The sequence below is a fragment of the Pongo abelii genome, chromosome 7 (genome assembly GCF_028885655.2).
Source record: "Pongo abelii isolate AG06213 chromosome 7, NHGRI_mPonAbe1-v2.0_pri, whole genome shotgun sequence".
Lineage (NCBI taxonomy): Eukaryota > Metazoa > Chordata > Mammalia > Primates > Hominidae > Pongo > Pongo abelii.
Window position 1 is genome coordinate 991,241 of NC_071992.2, and position 19,794 is coordinate 1,011,034.

General features: G+C 47.2%; 1 protein-coding gene across 3 annotated transcripts in view; it reads left to right on the plus strand.

Annotated features, from left to right (window-relative positions):
* Positions 1 to 19,794, plus strand: part of DLGAP2 (DLG associated protein 2) — an 858,034-nt gene that overhangs the window by 374,520 nt on the left and 463,720 nt on the right. The gene's annotated exons all lie outside the window — the stretch shown is intronic.

Below are 19,794 nucleotides of genomic sequence, written 5' to 3' on the forward strand. Positions count from 1 at the left end.
AATGAAAGCATGGCTGAGTAGATATCGTTTAAGACTCTGCTTCACTGAACAAGTATCTTGCAATATTTGAGCAGGTTGATCTTCTCCCTTATGATCTATTTTGGCTATTAATTTATGTAGCAGTTTCTTTTTTGCATACTTAGTAGAAAAATAGATTCCAGGATTACAGAAGAGAACTGAGCGCTTATTACAAATTAGTGGACATGTTAAAATGTTGGATAAAAGTAGGGTAGGAGGACACAGTAAAGGCACACGCAGTCCAGTGAAGGCTGGGTGTGTGTCCGGATCACAGCACAGCTACCTCCTGTAGGTCGGGAGACTCAGCGGTTGGCTTCAGAAAAGTAATGACCTCGGGAAAAACGATCATGGCCCAAACTCATGCCGGCCAGATGGGCGCTAGAGAGTGAATCTGTCCTTTTAGTGAAAAATCCCACTTTCTGGTGGAGAGTCTTACGGGTATTTGCACTTGGTGGCTCTCACTCGGGCTGAACGTTTGTATCTAGGACACTTTAGCGTGAGAGCTCTTGCATGATGGAAGGTGTATGGAAACACTTAAACAATGATTATTTTCAGATCAGTGAAGAGGGAAAAAAATGTCTTAGAAACACCAAAGCCGTCGGCTGTGTCACTGGGTGGAGAGTGTGGTCTCTGCACCGCCCCCTCCCCCGGTGATGACAGCCACGAGGTGGAAGGACCCCCCTCCTCGCCTGCAGAGGCTGGGTCTCAGCAGGGGTCGGTCTGTGCATCCCTGGGGGTCCCATCCTGTGGAAAAGTGTGGGGAGGCTGGTTTTCCCTGGCTTCTGTGCTCTCCTCCCCACGATGCAGCAGCGGGTGTCAGCTTCCTCCTGGGACAGCTTCGTGTCTTTCCCTCACTGCCTCTTTCTCCAGCGAGGCTTCATGCGCCCTCTCCAGCCGCTTGCTCCGGGGTCCTGCGTGTTCTTTTCTCATTGAGCTCAGTCCCGTGGCCCCGGCTCCTAATTCATCTTCAGAGCTTGTTAAAACTGCTTTCCGATGTATTTCCTCAAGGACAGTCACTAGCAGTTGTTCTGAAATGATTCATGGTGTTTCCGCTCACACCGCGACGCCATCCATCTGGCCTCGTGCTCCTCGGGTGCGGAGGGCCTGGATGCTGATTGTTCTCTGGTCTGACCCGCCAGCTCCTCGGACCTCCGGAAAGAGCCTCCCGCCCGCACGTCCCACTCCCACGTCCGTGAGCGCCACCAAAGCGTCACTTGCGCTGGACGGCACGTTGCAAATGTTGGTTTGACAAAGCCTCGGGGGAGCACACAGCCCTTGAACTTCAAAGGTTGGATCTTATTTAGAGACATTGAAATCAGGGAGCCTGGATTCGGATTTACAGAGCTTTAATGATAACACGGGTTCCTAACTTGCTGGATGGAAGCTTCCAGAAGACTCTGAGAGAATGGAGAGTAGCAGCTTTGACTTTGTTTTCTGTTCACACACATGGGTTTGGCATCAAACGATGCATCCGCTGCTGGCTCCTGTGCACGGTTTCTCCACGCCGCCTCGGGGCGGTGCGCGATTCAGCTCAAGGAGCGTGTTGTGCACGGTGGGGCGCTGCGCTCAGCCTTAGGGAAAGAAGGCGCGGCTGTCTCCCTGGACCCTGTTGCAAAGTGGACCCCACCGTTAGGGACCCACACCTAGAGGTGCGTGTGGCGCGAGCGGCCAGGCGGGTGCCGAGATGCCCAGAGACCAGCACCGGGGAGGCTGTTCCCCGTCCCCGAGGCCTGGAGCCGTGGAAGGAAAAGGCAGATGCCACGGAGCCCCGTGGAGGCTGCAGCCGCTGAGTAGGGAGCCCTGTGTCCATCAGGGTTCTCTAGAGACACAGAACCAGGGGTGCGTGCATGCGTGTGATTGTGGAGGCTGGCAAGTCCCAACCACAGAGCCGAAGTCCCCAGCATCCCCGCCCAGGTGTGAGGCCCGCAGCGACTCTGGAACCAGCAGGAGCTCTGCTCCCGCTCAGAGGCCGTGGGGCAGGAGGCTCCCCTTTCCTCGGGAAGGGACGGCCTTCTGTTCCCTTCAGGGCTTCAAGGATTGGATGAAGACGCCGAGAGGAGCTGGAAGGGGAGGAAGATTCTCCAGAGCCTCCAGAAGGAAGCAGGTCCTGGGGACAATGTGCTTCAGCCCAGGGAGTCCGTTTTGGACTTCGCATCTCCGGACGGATATAGATTGCTTTAGACACCCAGTGTGTGGTCACTGGCACGGCATGGGTAGGCACAGGTGCAGCTCACACAGGGATTTACACACGCAGAGCTCCTGGTTCAGTGCGTGTTTGTCAGATGCCTGTGATGTGGCCCAGGCCGTGGGATCCAGTGAATGGAGCTTGACCCAGAGCGCATTTCCCTGTGAGGGTCTTGTGTGCTGTGCCCTCCCTCATCACCAGGCAGCATGTGCAGACACACGGGTGCCTCTGTGTGCGTGTGTGTGGTGTAGGTGCGTGTGTGTAAGCATGTGGTATGTATGTACGTGTGTGCTTGTGTGCACGTGTACGGTATCTGTATCTGTGTGTGGTGTGTGTACGCATGCGGTGTGTACAAGTGTGCACGTGTGCACATGTGTACAGTATCTGTGTATCTGGTGTGTGTAAGCATGTGGTGTGTATGTACATGTGTGCACGTGTGCGGTATCTAGCTGTGTGTGTGATGTGTGTATGTGTACGCATATGTATACAAGTGCACATATGTACAGTATCTGTACTCAAGTGGTGTGTACAAGTGTGCATGTGTGCACATGTGTGCTGTGTGTGTACGCAAGTGGTGTGTACAAGTGTGCACGTGTGCACATGTGTACAGTATCTGTTGTGTGCATGTACACGTGTGTACAAGTGTGCACAGTATCTGTGTGTACGTGTGGTGTGTGTATACACATGTGTCTATGTACATGTGTGCACATGTGCAGTATCTGTATCTGTATGTGTATGTGTACGCATGTGTGTACAAGTGTGCACGTGTGCACGTGTACAGTATCTGTATCTGTGTGTCTGTGGTGTTTGTGTACACACGTGTGTACAAGTGTGCATGTGTGCGCATGTGTACAGTATCTGTATCTGTGTGCGTGTGGTGTGATGTATCTGCTGGTGTATGTGTATGCATGTATTCTGTATGTATAGATGCATTGTATGTGTGTGTGTGGTACATGTATGTAGTGTGTGTGTGTGTGCGTATGTGTATGTAGGGGGGGTGAGGCCTGGGCCAGGGGCAGGCACGGCTCCTCTTGGCAGCTGTTGTGCTGTGCAGTGGATGTTCATGCTGTTGTGGGGCGTGTGTGAGCCCTCAGGACTGTAAGGACGTGTGGTTTCAGTTTGGGTTTCTTATAATGGGGAATCATTACCTTTTCTGTAGGAAGAAGGAGATGTCAGACATACAAAAACATGTTTTAAGAAATTTATTCCAAGTCCTTTTTCTAATGCACAGGAATTCCCCAGGAGATGGGAGATGTGGAGACGCCACAGAGGCTGTAACACGGGACAGTCACAGGCAGAGGCTCTGGGGATGGGGGGCCAGGCAATGCCCCCTTCGGCTGTCACAGTCAAGGCAGCAAGTGGGGCCCCAGGATCCCTACCGCCCAACGCTTCCTCCTCAGTCTCCTTCGCACCTGTGTGAGATCCAGAGGCCTCAGGCATTCGTCTTGAATCCACCCAAATGATAATTGCCCAAGCTACTGAACACGCCTGATCAGATGCACCTCGAGGAAAAAGCAGCCACGTCTTGTCTGAGCTGTTAATCAGCCACTGCCCACCGACCACCCACGCCTCTTCAAGATGCACGCATTTTTCGTGGATGGGGTGAGCACGTGCGCTCCTGAGAAGCTGAGCAACACCACGGTTTCCGTGTACTCTGGTGATTCCAGAGTTCTCCTCGCCGCTGCCCCGTTCATCTGCCAGGCACCCACATCCACACCGGTTCCGGAAGCTGCTCTCAGGCTCTCCCAAATGGGCTGCTTGGCTGTTCCTCTTAGGGTTTTTGTTTGTTTGTTCGTTCGTTTGTTCGTTTGTTTTGAGGTCTGTTATTCCTATTAGCACACATTAATTATCCACAAAGAAGTGAATGCTGTTCATTGCTGGTCTAGGCACCCCTCTGTGGACTCTGGCAGGGGCAGTGCAATCTCTTTTCTGGTAGGACAGGGTCCCCTTGGTCCTGGGCCAAGAAGACGGCCCCTCCCCACCCAAGTGCCTCAGGTCTGCAGGAGGCCGGAGGGGAATCTCAGGAGCCCTGGTCCTGTTCATGAGTGAATTCTTTGGTGTGATTGCCTTTCTGCTCTGTCAGTGGAACTTAGCTTGATGTATTCATTCTTTGGGTGGATTTCAGGCAAATATGGAAATTCCATTCACAGGAGTGTAACACCCACAAAGCCAGACATCGGAGGTCACGTCCCACTGTGACTGGAAAGAGGGTGAGGAATAACAGAAAATCATTGCTGGGTGTTTCGGACTCTGGACCTTCTCACTGGTGTGGCTCCTGCTTCCCAGGAGCCCCGTGAGGGCGGCGGTGCCCTCTTGCAGAGCGTCCGTCCTTGTCTCTGCGCCCTCGTACTTCCCGGCTCCCGTTGCATCACCACAACCCACGGTGTCTGGGGAGATGCTGGAGCTGCAGGTGTTTACAGCTGCAGGTGGAGATGCCTTCACCAAGGATCCCACAGCAGTTTGTCCTGGCTGATTAGGCCGGCGATGAGCAACACAGTGCAGCATCTGAGACACTCAGGTGGCAGACACGGCACGGAGATTCCACAGCTTCCTGGAGACTCTGCTGTACCCAGTTGCCACCTGACCCTGCATCAGGGAATGTGACCAAGAAGAGCACTGGGCCGATGGGAGACAGTCACCGACCCCAGCAGCACACGTTTAGCTGGCGCAAGGGGATTATAGACTTGTGTGTCCTGCACGCGGGAATTATAGACGTGTGTGTCCTGCACGTGGGAAGTATAGACGTGTGTGTCCTGCGACAGTGCGGCACCCACCCCTCAGTGTTAGAATCCCTGAGACTGATGACCCTGAGGGTTGAAGCTTCACAGAAAGGCGGCCTCCCCAAAGTGCCTTTTCTGTGTGTGCATGTTGCATGTCCTGAGTAAGAATACCCTTCTCAGCGATCTCTGTGGAACAGACGCTAAAGGTTCTCTTTTATCTAGCAGTTTCTCTACTCTTCCCTTTAACTTTCAGCTTCTCGTTTGAATGTACCTCCTACAGATAAGAAGAGTTGTCTTTATATCAAGGAATGGACGACGGTGTGAAGAACTGAGTTTATAGAAATCCCCTTATTCTCGCTTTGTACCCAACCACGCGCACAAATGATTTCTCCACTCTCACTTCACAGTGATAAAATATCACTGTTATTCTCATGCAGCCAGTGTCACCTAACGGTTGTCCTCTGTGTTCTGGTGAGTGGATGGTACAGGGTGTGTACATGTCAAGTGTCAAAAAATAGGTCACTTCCAAAAAGGCTTTCTTTTGAACTGAGCATGTAGGGTAAAGCAGTGCTCTTGAAACTTTGATGTGCTTACGAACCACCCGAGGATCTTAGGAGAATGCAGATTCTTACTCATGGGTCTGGAGTGGGACCTGAATTCTGCACCTCTGAAAAGGTTGCCATAGATGGCAGCAATGCCGGTCCACAGACCAGAGTTTGAGTAGTGAGGGGGCTAAGTCACACCCATCATAAAATATCAGCGGGTTTTTATCTGCTCCTACTGTGTGCCCCGTGCTGTGTTAGATTCCCCGAGAGATTGAAAATAAACAGGATGAGACAATCTCATCATCTTCTGAGATCGGGACTGCTCAGGAGAGAACAGTTACAGACCATGGTGTGGAAGAACCCGGGGATTCTGGGATTTAAAGAAAGATGGACTTTGGAGTGAAGTGATAGCTCATGGGTGTGAGTGGCGGTGGACCCTGGCTGGAAGCCAGGCTGACCATGTAATGACTGTGTGTGGCCCTGAGCAACTTACTGCATAGCTTCATCTATTCGATCTTAGTTTTCACATCTGGTGAAACTGGACAAAGAACACCTGTATGTGTGTGTATCTGTCTATAAACACCTATGATGCGATAGTTTGTTTGGGTAATTTTGAGGCCTGAAGGACAGGAGAGACAGGCTGGGAACTGCACATTGGCTGATTCACCAATGAACCCAGCCCATTTCCCCATCCTTCCTGTGAGATCCTTGACATCTGCCTGGAAATGAGGGAGGGATGGAGATGGATGAGGCTGTAGGAGAGGAGAAAGCAAGGGAGAGGGAAGAAAAAATGTGAATAAGAGGTTCTTATGGGCAGTAGAGTGGAAAGATAGAGAAGTTTAGATTTATGAGGCTGAACTAAATTACAAATGGCCTTGAACACCAGCCCTCTCCAGAACCTGGACTTGGTCCCAGAGCCAACCAGGGCTGTTTGCCTGGAACAGGAGCAACAGATGAAAATGGTCCTCCAGCAGGATTAATTCAGTGGGGCTGACAGCTCCATTGTAACATCCAGTCAGTTGTTTGTTAAACGGAGCTGTAATTGCAGTCATTAGGGCGGGTCTCAGCATCATAGGGAACCGGAATGTGGTTGGGTTTCCTGTGTTCCCTGTCTGTCAAGGAGGGGCCAGGTGGGAATTTCTGCATCTCACGTCCCTTGTCCTGGAAAGGTCCATCGCGTTTTTTCCTCTCCTAAGAGAAAATCGGTTTTGTTTTTATTTTTTGTAACTGTAGGTTAAGAAGTCAGTGCTCTGCCTCAGTAAAGTGATAGTTTTACAGCTGATGTCAAGGAGGTTTGTCCAACCAGGAGGGGTAGGGGGTAGCCTCTGAGGCGACGGGCAGCCTGTTCCTCAGGGTCTTGGCTGCTTGAGAAAAGGAAGGGTCCAGAAGTGCAGGCTCTTCCTGAAAAGGCTCTAGAAACACATGACATCACAGTTGGCTCTTCCTGAAAAGGCTCTAGAAACACATGACGTCACAGCCTCAAAGAGCTTGGGAGAGAGTCCAGGTGATTGACAGGGGGACCCTCTGTGGCCACCAATTAATTCCCAGATGGCTGGTGGGGTCTGCTCTTGGGAGGCACCCTGGGAGCTTTTTCTGCAACACAGAGGCACCAAGAGCTGCTACTGGGACGTGGTGCATGAACCAGCCTCTGCTCACCTCCTCGGGAAAGGCACAGGTGGGAGGGCTGGGCAGGTAGCAGGTGACCGGAGCACTGGGATTCAGACAGGTTCTCAGCGTCTCCTTTCCAAATGGAGTCCTTGTGATGGGGGAGGGAGACATGGCTGTGCCATGACTGGAAATTCATGGAGTCCTAGGAGGACTTCACTCCACCTGAGTGAGAATACATCAAATCTCAAGTAGATATTTTTCCCTTCAAAAATAAAGGGCAGTCGAGTGCAGTGGTACATGTCTGTGATCGCAGCTACCTGGGATGCTGAGGCGGGAGGATCACTTGAGCCCAGGAGTGTGAGTACAACCTGGGCAATGTAGCAAGACCTCATCTCAAGGAAACAAAAGTGAAGGGTGACCTTGGGGATTTCATCAGCAAATCAAGCAGGAAGTTCAGGCAGCCATCTCAGTCGGGATATCTCTGAGCGTTTAGAAATCCTGTTAACCCCTCTGCACCCAAGGTGATGTTACTGTGAGCTGCTCGGTGGATCACAAAGGAGTTTGAAGGGAAGACGCTGTGGGAAGGGTATGTACAAGTGCCAGGCTGCTTGATGTTGGGGTATTTGAGCACCACAGTCTCTTGGCCACGCATCACTGGGCACTCCTGCAGCTCCAACCATCCATGGGCTGGGGTAGACTGTGAGTGGTTAATCTCCAGCCATCCGTGGCCTGGGGTAGACTGTGAGTGGTTAATCTCCAGCCATCCGTGGCCTGGGGTAGACTGTGAGTGATTAATCTCCACACCCTCTTGGTCTCCCAAGCGCCTGGCACAGGACCCAGCTGCATCCTGGAGAACTGGTCTACCAGGCCCTGCCTACCTCTCTGCCATCGCTGCTACCATTCTTTGTCTGCACCTGCAGGCTAAGGCTCCACAGGCCCCTCTTCTGTCCCTGACACAGCAAGGTTTTCCTACCTCAGCCTTCTCACGATGCATCCCTGTCCCCAGTCTGCTCCCGTCTCCATCCACAAGTGTTCCTTGTCATCCATCTCAGTGCTGAGTGGGCACCGTCTCGGTGACACCTCCTGCCCACCCTCCCAGAGAGGCTCCTCCTGTCCCCACCACACACACACAGCTCACCCAGGTTTCACCCTCTCCGTTCCTAGATGTGTCCTTCACAGTGTTACCTAAACCTATAATTCTTCGTTTTTTATTTCAATATATTTTTGGGGAATAGGTGGTGTTTGGTTATATGGATAAGTTACTTAGTGGTGATTTCTGAGATTTTAGTGCACCCAAGCCATGTACACTGTACCCAATGTGTAGTCTTTTATCCCTCACCCCTTCCCATCCTTCCCTGAGTCCCCAAAGTCCATCGTGTCATTCTTATGCCATTGCGTCCGCATAGCTTAGCTCCCACTTGTAAGTGGGCACATACAATGTTTGGTTTTCCATTCCTGTGTTCCTTCACTTCAAATAATGGTCTCCAACTCCATCCAGGCTGCCGCAAATGCCATTGTTTTGTTCCTTCTTTTGGCTGAGTAGTATTCCATGGTGTATATATACCACAGTTTGTTTTTTTACTTGTTGGTTGATAGGCATTTGGGCTGGTTCTGTGTTTTTGCAATTGTGAATAAACATGCATGTGCAAATATCTTTTTCGTATTATGAGCCTTTTCTTCTGGGCAGACAGGAGTGGGATTGCTGGGTAAAACAGTAGATCTACTTTTAGTTCTTTAAGGAGTCTCCACACTGTTTTCCATAGTGGTTGTACTAGTTTACATTCCCACCAGCAGTGCAGAAGTGTTCCCTATTTACCACATTCACTCCAACATCTACTATTTTTTAATTTTTTAATTATGGTCATTCTTGCAGGAGTGAGGTGGTATCACATTGTGGTTTTTTTATTTGCATGTCCTTGATAATTAGTGATGTTGAGCATTTTTTCCATATGTTTGTTGGCCATTTGTATATCTTCTTTTGAGATTTGCCTATTCATGTCCTTAGCCCACTTTTTGATGGGATTATTTGTTGTTGTTTTTCTTTCTTGCTGATTTGAGTTCCTTGAAGATTCTGGATATGAGTCCTTTGTCAGATGCATAGTTTTTGAAGATTTTCTCCCACTCTGTGGGTTGTCTGTTTACTTTGCTGATTATTTCTTTTGCTGTGCAGAAGCTTTTTAGTTCAAGTCTCTTCTGTTTATCTTTGCTTTTGTTGCATTTGCTTTTGGGCTCTTGGTCATGAAGTATTTGCCTAAGCCAGTGTCTAGAAGGGTTTTTCCAATGTTATCTTCTAGAATATTTAGGGTTTCAGGTCTTAGCTGTAAGTCTTTGGTCCATCTTGAGTTGATTCTTGTATAAGGTGAGAGATGAGGATCCAGTTTCATTCTTCTACATGTGGCTTGCCGATTATCCCAGCACCATTTGTTGAATAGGGAGTCTTTTCCCCGCTTATGTTTTTGTTTGCTTTGTTAAAGATCAGTTGGCTGTAAAATCACATGATCATCTCAATAGATACAGAAAAAGCATTTGACAAAATCCAGCATCACTTTATGATTAAAACCCTCAGCAAAATTGGCATAGAAGGGACATACTTTAAGATTATAAAAGCCATCTATGACACACTAACAGCCAACATTATACTTAACAGGGAAAAGTTGAAAGCATTTTCCCTGAGAACTGGAACAAGACAAGGATGCCCACTTTTACCACTTCTATTCAACATAGTACTAGAAGTCCTAGCCAGAGCAATCAGACAAGAGAAAGAAATCAAGGACATCCAAACTGGTAAAGAGGAAGTCAAACTGTTGCTGTTCACTGAAGAGATATGATTGTATACTTAGAAAACCTAGATCTGATAAAGGAACTCAGTAGAGTTTCAGGACACAAAATCAATGTACACAAATTAGTAGCACTCCTATACACCAATAGTGACGAAGCTGAGAATCAAATCAAGAACTCCACCCCTTTACAATAATAGCTACCAAAATAAATAAATAAATAAATAAATAAAATGCTTAGGAATATACCTAACCAAGGATGTGAAAGACCTCTACACCTCTACAAGGAAAACTGTAAAACACAGCTGAAAGAAATCATAGATGACACCAACAAATGGAAACACATCCCATACTCATGGATGGGTAGAATCAATATTGTGAAAATGACCATACTGCCAAAAACAATGGACAAATTCAATATCATTCCTATCAAAATACCATCATCATTCTTCACAGAACTAGAAAAAACAATCCTAAAATTCATATGGAACCAAAAAAGAGCCTGCACAGCCAAAGCAAGACTAAGCAAAAAGAACGAATCTGGAGGCATCACATTACCCAACTTCAAACTATACTATAAGGCTATAATCACCAAAACAGCATGGTACCCGCATAAAAATAGGCATGTAGAGCAATGGAACAGAATAGAGGACCCAGAAATAGAGTGTAATTTTTCTTTATGGGCTTATTTGTTTATTGGCTTTTTCCTTCCCTACATTTTAAATTCCAAAAAGACAATCAGGTTTGTGATATATCATTGCATATGTAGTCCTAGATCTGTGCTGGGCCCATGGTGGACATTAGCTGTTCGGTCAACGTTTCTTGAGTGAATCGTTTTCATAAATACAATTAATCCACTTCTGTACTACTCTAATAAATTCCTACATTGAAGCCCAAACTTCCAATGTGATGGTATTTGGAGATGGGGTTTTGGGGAGGTAATTAGGCTTAGGTGATGTCATGAGAGTAACCCCCTATTCCAAGCACTCTTGGAATGTCTGAACGTGTTATTAATGAGTCATTTTTATAATCAAAGGAAAACATTTAAAGGTGTTTTTCCAGGAATTAGTCATAAGTGAGCTTATTTTGCACAACTGTGATGGTCTGACTTGTCTGTATCCTAAGTTGTCACAGCTCACTGAAATATTAGGATTCTTCCACAGAAGGCACTCAGAACCCCCAGGCACATCCTACCCTCTCATAATCCCACCTCCCTCCCTGAGAAACGGCGTGTCATCAGCGGCGCTTGACCACTTTCAGCTGGAGAAATTTTATCTTTTTAGCAACTCAAATAATATGCCAGTTTCATAATCTCCAGGATTCAGTGTCAGTCATGGTGCTCAGTCATCCACTTGGCCCTGGCGTCTTCCAACCCCTGAGCCTAAGAGCCTGTGATTGACTGAATCCCAGGTAGGGTGGGTGCTGGGCCTTGCTTGGTGTTTAGTGGTGGCCAGATTTACACGTCACCCCCTAGGTTCCAGGCCAGGCTCTGTGGAGTGGGCTCTGCTGGGCATGTGACAAGGGTCCCATCCGTCCAGGGCTCAGGTGGCCCTCCTGGAGTGGCTGGCTTAGGGCAGAGTGATGTTGGAAGCATGGCAGGGATTCAGCTGATGATGGGGAGGTTTGGTTGTCTGGAAGGGCATGTGTCCAGGGCCAGATGAAACCAGTGCAGTGTTTAAGAAACTGGATACAGCCTGCAGCAGGGGAGCTTGAGATGTCTTGAGGGCCAACCCTGTTAAAAGAGTTTCCATGTTCATTCAAGAGCAGCAGGAGTGTGTGGGGGGAAGGAGAGGGGCTCAAGCCCTGAGGCGGGGCAGGCAGCTCAGCTCTGCTGAAATGTAGAATACCCCCAGCAAGCACAGCACAGGCCCCCTGTGTGGGGAGTGTGCAGAGAAGTTTCTCTGGCAGGTGGGGTATGGCATGGAGGGGCTCCCTCTGGGGTCCAGTTCCTTCTTGCCATGGCTGCTGCCTTGAGAATATTTTAGAAGTGAGTCTGGGGCCACTTGAGGCCAAAGAAGGGAAACTGGCAAAACTGACCCCCTACCCCCGGTCCTGGTTCCAATGGCAGCACCCCTGCAGGGCAGGTGGGTCCTGGGTCCCTTCCCACAGCTCTCCTGGGCCGCATGTGGTTGGTTTTCCCATGTGGGACACTTTGTAAGGTCACTCCCCTGTGCCTCCCCCTCCCTCCCGGATCCTCTGCCAGTCTGGGCAGCAATGTCCCTCCCAGGACGCTGCCCTTCTGCCCAGCAATCAATGCCATTTTCCATTAGGTTCAAGGACAGATCCTCCCCAACGTCCAGCGAGGCTGCGGCTGTCTTTAAAGGACAGACAGCCCACACCAGGGAGGACCTGGCAGGCTCGGCTCTTCCGCCAGGCTTGGACATGTGGTGATCAAGTGAGGATGAGCTGTGGTTTGAGGGCATTTCCAAGCTTATTTTGAACAGTGTTCCGTGGTTTTGCAACATGATCTCCTGTGAACAGGCTGCATTCAGCACAACATTCTCAGGAGCCGCCGGCCTGCGGATCCTCCCCATCACTTTTGTCATTTCCCGAGTAAAATCCACCTTCCTTTATGGCAAACACAGGGTGGCCATGGGGACGTTGTTAAAAGTGGGTCTCATCAGTGGAGCCTGTGAGGGCTTTTGCAGGGGTAATGAACACCACCAGCCAACGATCTTGTTTTTCCATAAGATAGATGCACAGAAAAACAACTTTGGGTGCAGCAAAACGGATTTTGCTTTTTAACCTGGAGCTGTTGGATTTTCAATTAAATCCAGAATTCATTAAAAATTTCCCAAGGATGATATAAAGTACTCTCATTATATTTAAAGTTTCTGTTTATAAACATGTAAACAGCTTATGTGAGGTGTTGCCACCACACCATCGTATCCATTAATCAATACTCATTTATGTCCAGGCGCAGTGGCGCACGCCTGTAATCCCAGCACTTTGGGAGGCCAAGGCGGGTGGATCACCTGAGGTCGGGAATTCGAGACCAGCCTGACCAACATGGAGAAACCCTGTCTCTACTAAAAATACAAAATTAGCCAGGCGTGGTGGCCCATGCCTGTAATCCCAGCTACTCAGGAGGCTGAGGCAGGAGAATTGCTTGAACCCGGGAGGTGGAGGTTGCAGTGAGCCAAGATCATGCCATTGCACTCCAGTCTGGATGACAGAGCGAGACTCTCTCAAAAAATAAAATAAAATAAAGTAAAAATAAAATAAAATAATAAAAATAACAATTTGCTTCCATCGCTTTCAGTGCTCTTCGTGCTCCAGGCCACTGTTGTCAGGATGCAGGTCTGACTGGTGCTATGGGAACACAAGGCTCTTGGTTCTTGGTTCTGCACCTGATTCACAGCCCTAAAGCCTAGAGCACAGTGGGCACACAATTATTTTATGAATAAATGAAAACATTTAAACCTGGGGATGTGCAGTGACTCAGAGAATACCAAATGTGCAGAAAAAGAAATGAAATCACAAGAAAAGAGCAAAATCCCCACATTCCCAAGAGCCTCATGTTCGTGATCTTTCAATCTTTCAAAGACACGCAGGTTGTCTCACCCTTTGGATACCTGGAATCTCACCAGGGAAAGAAGGGATTGGACTCGGAGCTGCTTTCGGTTCTAAAGGAAGATAACATTAGGAAGGTTTGCTCGGTCTCAAGGTCCTCCTTCCTCTCAGGCTGAGACCTGTGGAGTATTAAGAGAACTCCAGGTTATGGCACAGATGATGCTGTCCTTCCAGCTTTTAAAAATCATTCATTTGGTAGAGACCTATTTGGTGTCTAGTTAGTATGAACCAGACATTTATGAGCCACGGAGCACTGTCCATAAAGAGATGAGATAGACGAAATCTCAGTGTCCACACACTTGGCAGTGTAGTGGAGAGAGAAACGTATTAACAAACTGCAGTCTAGAATGAGGAGGCAGACGTGGTCATCAAGGAAGGCTGCCTGGAGGAAGTGACTTATATCTGTGTTTTGGAGGACTGTTGCCAGCAAATGACCTCACCCTGGGTGTGATTAAGAAACCTTCTTATATCTTTATTTTTCCAGTACCTTTTTGCCAAGACCTCTCTCTCTCTCCCCCCCCCCCACCCCCCATGATTAGAATTTTAATTGGATTAATGTTCTTAAATTCATGTTTCTTAATAAGAATGACGTGTATAATATTTACTCATCTTCTCAAAAACATCACATATCTCTTAGTGTATTCAACTCTTCATTTATAAACATCGGAAAATTTTAGTGCTCTTCATGTAGATCACAAACATTTCTTATGAGGTTTATTCTATTTATTATATGCCATTGTTGCTCTTATGGCAGAGATTTTCTACTTAAATTCTGTAATTTGTCTCATGATGAGAATTTGGGAGGCCACAGAACGGTGAGTATCCAGCATCTTAACAAACTGTTCACTGTCTCAAAGATCTCCGAGTTTTCCTAGAAAGAAAATCACATCATCCGCAAGTCACAACGTGGTTTCCTTGCTGCGTGCAGGATGTTATTAGCTGTTTGGTGGGTATCATACTCACAGTCTTGTCTGTGGCTTTCCTGGGATTAAATCTGCTTGTCAACAACAGGCTTCGGGATGTTCATCGTTTAAGAAACTCAGGAGGCCCACATTTGTTTGATTGTACTAAACGTTTTGATCAAGTTTTGAAATTAAATTTTGTCAAATGCCTTTCCACTGTGTATTGCAATGATAATCCAGTATGTCTCTATTAATTTATGGCAATAAATATTGATTTCCTAATATTACATCATCCTTAATGTCCCAGAGTAAATCCTCGCTGTACTCACCGTATTGCTCACATTATAATGTTAAATATTCCTGAATTTATATCACCTGTGTTTTAGTGAGGGATTTCCACCTGTACTGCTAAGATTGCTGGGTAGGTTTTCTGTGGCATCTTTCTCAGATATTGATAGCAGGGGTAAGCGGGGTTCATGCATTAATTAGGGAGCTTCCCTTCTTTCTCTGGGCTCTGATCCAGGTTAAATGGTGAAGGAATTACATCTTCTCTAATATTGAAGGGCCCTCTCCCATCAGGATGTCAGGGACCAAGGGCTTTCCATGAGGTGCTTTCTGGACACCAGCATCCCTTTTTCCAGTGGTTCCCATGGCCATTGTGCTCGGCCACCGCTACCTCCTGAGCTGATCTGGGTGATCCCTGCTTGCCTAGAAGATGAGCACATAGCAGACTCCACTCCATCACTCGGGTCCTCACTCCTTCTGCTGGCCCAGTTCCTTTTCCACAGTGAGCTCAGGGTGACCATGTAATTTCCCCATCTCCAGCCTTCGGAGGCCGCCTCTGCCCTAGCATCCATTCAGAGACGCGGCTCTGGCCTCTGTGCCTCCCTTGTCCACGGCCGCCTGTCCTCACCTCCATGTGGTTCCCAGGCTCCTCCCAGGCCTGGAACCCTCCACAGGGGGTTTTGCCTCTTACCACACTTTCTCCCAGCCCCCTTCCCTCCACACCTCATTCCCTGCCAGGCCTCCCAGAACTGCCACCCAGCAGGTGCCTTATTCTTCCAGTCTCATTTTAAATGCCCCTCCTCAGCAAGGCCTCTCCCAACCAACCCAGGTGGAACTGGGAGTAGGACACCACAGCTCCAAGACAAAAGCTCAATACCTGCAGCCCCGCCACTCAGGCGATCGTTTTTCCGTGAGCAGCCCAGGGTGCCTTCCAGGGGGAAGAGGTGCTGTTGCTGATCACAGAAGGGCAACTCGTAGATTGGGACTGCAGGCAGCAAGCTGGGCCGTTTGGTGGTTTTAAATATCAGCTATAATTATTACCCCCACTTTACGTAGGAGATGCTGAGGCAGAGGGCAGTGGCCAAGGTAAGACCCTAACCCGGAAGTCAGATCCCAGGAGCGGAGTTATCTTCTCACACGGCCTCCTCATTTATCCTATGGCCTCTTTCAATTAATTGATCATGTATCTGCTTCTTCCCTATTGTCTGTTTTCAGTTAGGCTCTGAGGTCCTTGTTAACAAGGACTGCATCTTTCGTTCCGTGCACTGCACCTAGTTCTTAGCACAGACACAGCAGGCATGCCTTAAGTTTATGTAGAGTGAATGAATACATAAACATTTGCTATTGTTACTACTATCAAGATTTTCTAATTAGCCTTGACTTCCACATAATATTCTCTAATGAATTAAAGCCATCTGTTGCTGCTGTTGTGTTTTTCACGTTTGTGGCCATAACCTGAACGTAACTGGAGTAGGTGCATCCCTCCTCTGGCTGAAACACACTAGAACATGCATTTAAAAATGCAGTGCAATCTCGTTTCAGGAGAGCAATCTGTGCTCTTGTATCTCAGTGCCCACTTCTGTGTCTAAGGCTCATAGAAATAGTATAAGAACACAAAAGGGAAAATCAACTTCATCCATGCAGGAAACAGTAAAGGTCGTCAAGTAGGAACTTCGGGGCACTAACAAAAATATGGTACAAGAGGGGGAGAATTGAAGAAAGCCATTAATGGAGTGTCTCATTTTTGGAAAGGTAAACAAAATCCCAAAAATCAAATTTGGAATTAAGATAAATAATTTGTGAGTAGGAGAAGAGAAAGTCATTAAAATAATGTGTTATTAATTGTTTTCTTGACATGTCAGCACCTTCTGAGCATGATCATGGGAGGCTGGTAGCTGAGGCTGGTTGAGAGCTGAGGTCTAAAGCTGATCGTGCAGGTTGAGAGTGGTGCCTTGATGGGCTCATTTGGGTGCATCACCTGGAGACGTCCAGGTACCTGGATGGGTTCATTTGGGTGCATTACCTGGAGACGTTCAGGTACCTGGATGGGCTCATTTGGGTGCATCACCTGGAGACGTCCAGGTACCTGGATGGGTCCATTTGTGTGCATTACCTGGAGACGTCCAGGTACCTCGATGGCTTCATTTGGGTGCATCACCTGGAGATGTTCAGGTACCTGGATGGGCTCATTTGGGTGCATCACCTGGAGATGTCCAGGTACCTGGATGGGTCCATTTGGGTGCATCACCTGGAGACGTCCAGGTACCTGGATGGGTCCATTTGGGTGCATCACCTGGAGACGTCCAGGTACCTGGATGGGTCCATTTGGGTGCATTACCTGGAGACGTCCAGGTACCTCGATGGCTTCATTTGGGTGCATCACTTGGAGACGTCCAGGTACCTGGATGGGTCCATTTGGGTGCATTACCTGGAGATGTCCAGATACCTATGTGGGTTCATTTGGGTGCCTCACCTGGAGATGTCCAGGTACCTGGATGGGTTCATTAGGTACATCACCTGGAGACATCTAGGCTCATGCAGTGCTTGGGAGGAGCTTTCTGGCGCATCTGTGCATGTTGGTTGGCTCCAAGTTTGAATTACTTCTAATTTGTGAAAGGAGGTTCTGTTTTCTCACTTGTAAAGGGTATGTCTAGACAGGGGAGTGTGTGTTCGCATGTTTGCACACATCTGCAGGGGACTAATAGCCGCACTTAACCATGTCACATTGGGGTCTTCAGGTCTCACGTGAACTGAGGTCTCAATTACCCTAGACGTTGAGTGGTAACTATAGACAGCTCGATCAACTTCATACAGGGGCTCTGACATCCAGGAAGGCACGTCCATACTTCAGGGACTCAGGCTCTGTCCTAATTGATTTTTTGTAAGAGGCAGGGTCTCACTCTGTTGCCCAGGCTGGAGTGCAGTGGCTCAGTCTTGGCTCACTGTAGCCTTGAACTCCTGGGCTCAGGAGATGCTTCCTCTTCAACCTCCCACGTATGTGCCACCATGCCTGGCTAATGTTTTTTTCAGTTTTTTTACAGATGGTCTCACTATGTTGCCCACGCTGGCCTTGAACCTCCTAAGCTCAAGCAGTCCTCCCACCTCAGCCCCTCAAAGTGCTGAGATTACAGGCATGAGCTACCACATCCTGCCCTCAATTGATTTTTAACCACCAATAAGTTTTTATCTAGTTTTTGCCTTAAACTGCACTATACGATCTCATATTACCTAGCCCTCACTTTCTCTCTCATAACTGTTCATACATCATCCTCTCTTCCCCCACCAAAAATCTCAGATTTTTCTGAATCTGATATGAAGTGAACAGTAGTAACCTAATTAGGGAATGAGTTCTATTCTGTCTTAGTTAGTGGAAAGTAATTGACAAATCAAGGTAAATGTGAGGTGTTTACTCCCCACACAGGTACTGTTTCTCATTTACAGTGAGACCTGACAAGGATGATGGTGCTGCTTGCTTTTTTCTTCAAATTTCACCTTAGGTTTGGGGTGCACGGACAGGTTTGTTACATGAATAAATTGCATAGCTGGGGTTTGGTGTAGAAAAAATTTCATCACCCGGGTAGTGAGCATAGTACCCGATAGGTGGTTTTTCAACACTCTCCCTCCTCCCACCCTTCACCCTCAAGTAGGCCCCAGTGTCTGTTGCTCCCCTCTTTGTGCTCATGAATTCTCAGTGTTTAGCTCTCAATTATCAGGGAGAACATGGAGTATTTAGTTTTCTGCCCCTGTGTTAGTTTGCTTAGGTTAATGGCCTCTAGCTGCCTCCACATTCCTGCAAAGGATATGATGTTGTTCTTTTTTGTGGCTGCATAGTATTCCATTGTGCGTGTGCACCACACTTTCTGTACCTAGTTCATCACTGCTGGGCACTTTGTTGATTCCATGTCTTTGCTATTGTGATTAGTTCTGGGATGAACATAGGAGTGTATGTATCTTTTTGGTAGAATGATTTATATTCTTTTGGGTATATACCCAGTAATTGGATTACTGGATCAAATGGTAGTTCTAGTTTTAGTTCTTGGAGAAATCTCTAAACTGCTTGGACTGTTTTTCCATTTGCTTGTTTCATCTCTGATTTCCTTTAGCAGTTTTGTAATTCTCATTGTAGAGACCTTTCACCTCCCTGGTTAGCTGTATTCTTAGGAATTTTAACCTCCCTGGTTAGCTATATTCCAAGGAATTTTAAATTAGTTCACGGTGGCTGAACTAATTTGTATTCCCACCAGTAGTGGGAATATAAATTAAGCGTTATCTTTTCTCTGCAACCTTGACAACATCTGCTATTTTTTGGCTTTTTAATAATAGCCATTCTGACTGGTGTGAGAATGTATCTCATTGTGATTTTGATATGCATTTCTGTAATGAGTAGTGATGTTTAGGATTTTTAAAATACGCTTGTTGCTTGTATGTATGTCTTCTTTTGAGAAGTGTCAATGTCCTTTGCCCATTTTTTAATGGGGTTGTTTTTTGCTTGTTGATTTAAGTTCTTTGTAAATGCTAGGTATTAGACCTTTGTCAGAAGGGTAGATTTGCAGATATTTTCTCCCATTCTGTAAGTTGCCTGTTTGCTCTGTTGATAGTTTCTTTTTCTATGCAGAAGCTCTTTAATTAGGTCCCACTTGTCAATTTTTGTTTTTGTAGAAATTGCTTTCAGAGGCATCATCATAAAATCTTTGCCAACACTATGTTCAGAATGGTATTTTCTAGGTTCTCTTCCAGATTTTTTATAGTTTTAGGTTTTGCCTTTAAGGCTTTGATCCATCTTGAGCTAATTATTGTATATGGTAAAAGGAAGGGGCCCAGTTTTAATCTTCTGCATATGGGTAGCCAGCTATTCCAGCACCATTTATTGAATAGCAAGTCCATTCTCCAGTTGCTTGTTATTGTCAACTTTGTCAAAGATCAATTGGTTGTACGTGTACCACTTTATTTGGGGGTTCTCTATCCTGTTACATTGGTCTGTGTGTCTGGGTTTTGTTGTTGTTGTTTTATTTTGTTTTGTTTTGTTTTTTTACCGGTACCATGTTGTTTTGGTTACTGTAGTTTTATAGTACTGTTTGAAGTTGAGTAATGTGATGCCTCCACCTTTGTTCTTTTTGCTTTGGACTTTTGTCGCTATTCAGGCTCTTTTTTGTTTCAATATATATTTTAGAATAGTTCTTT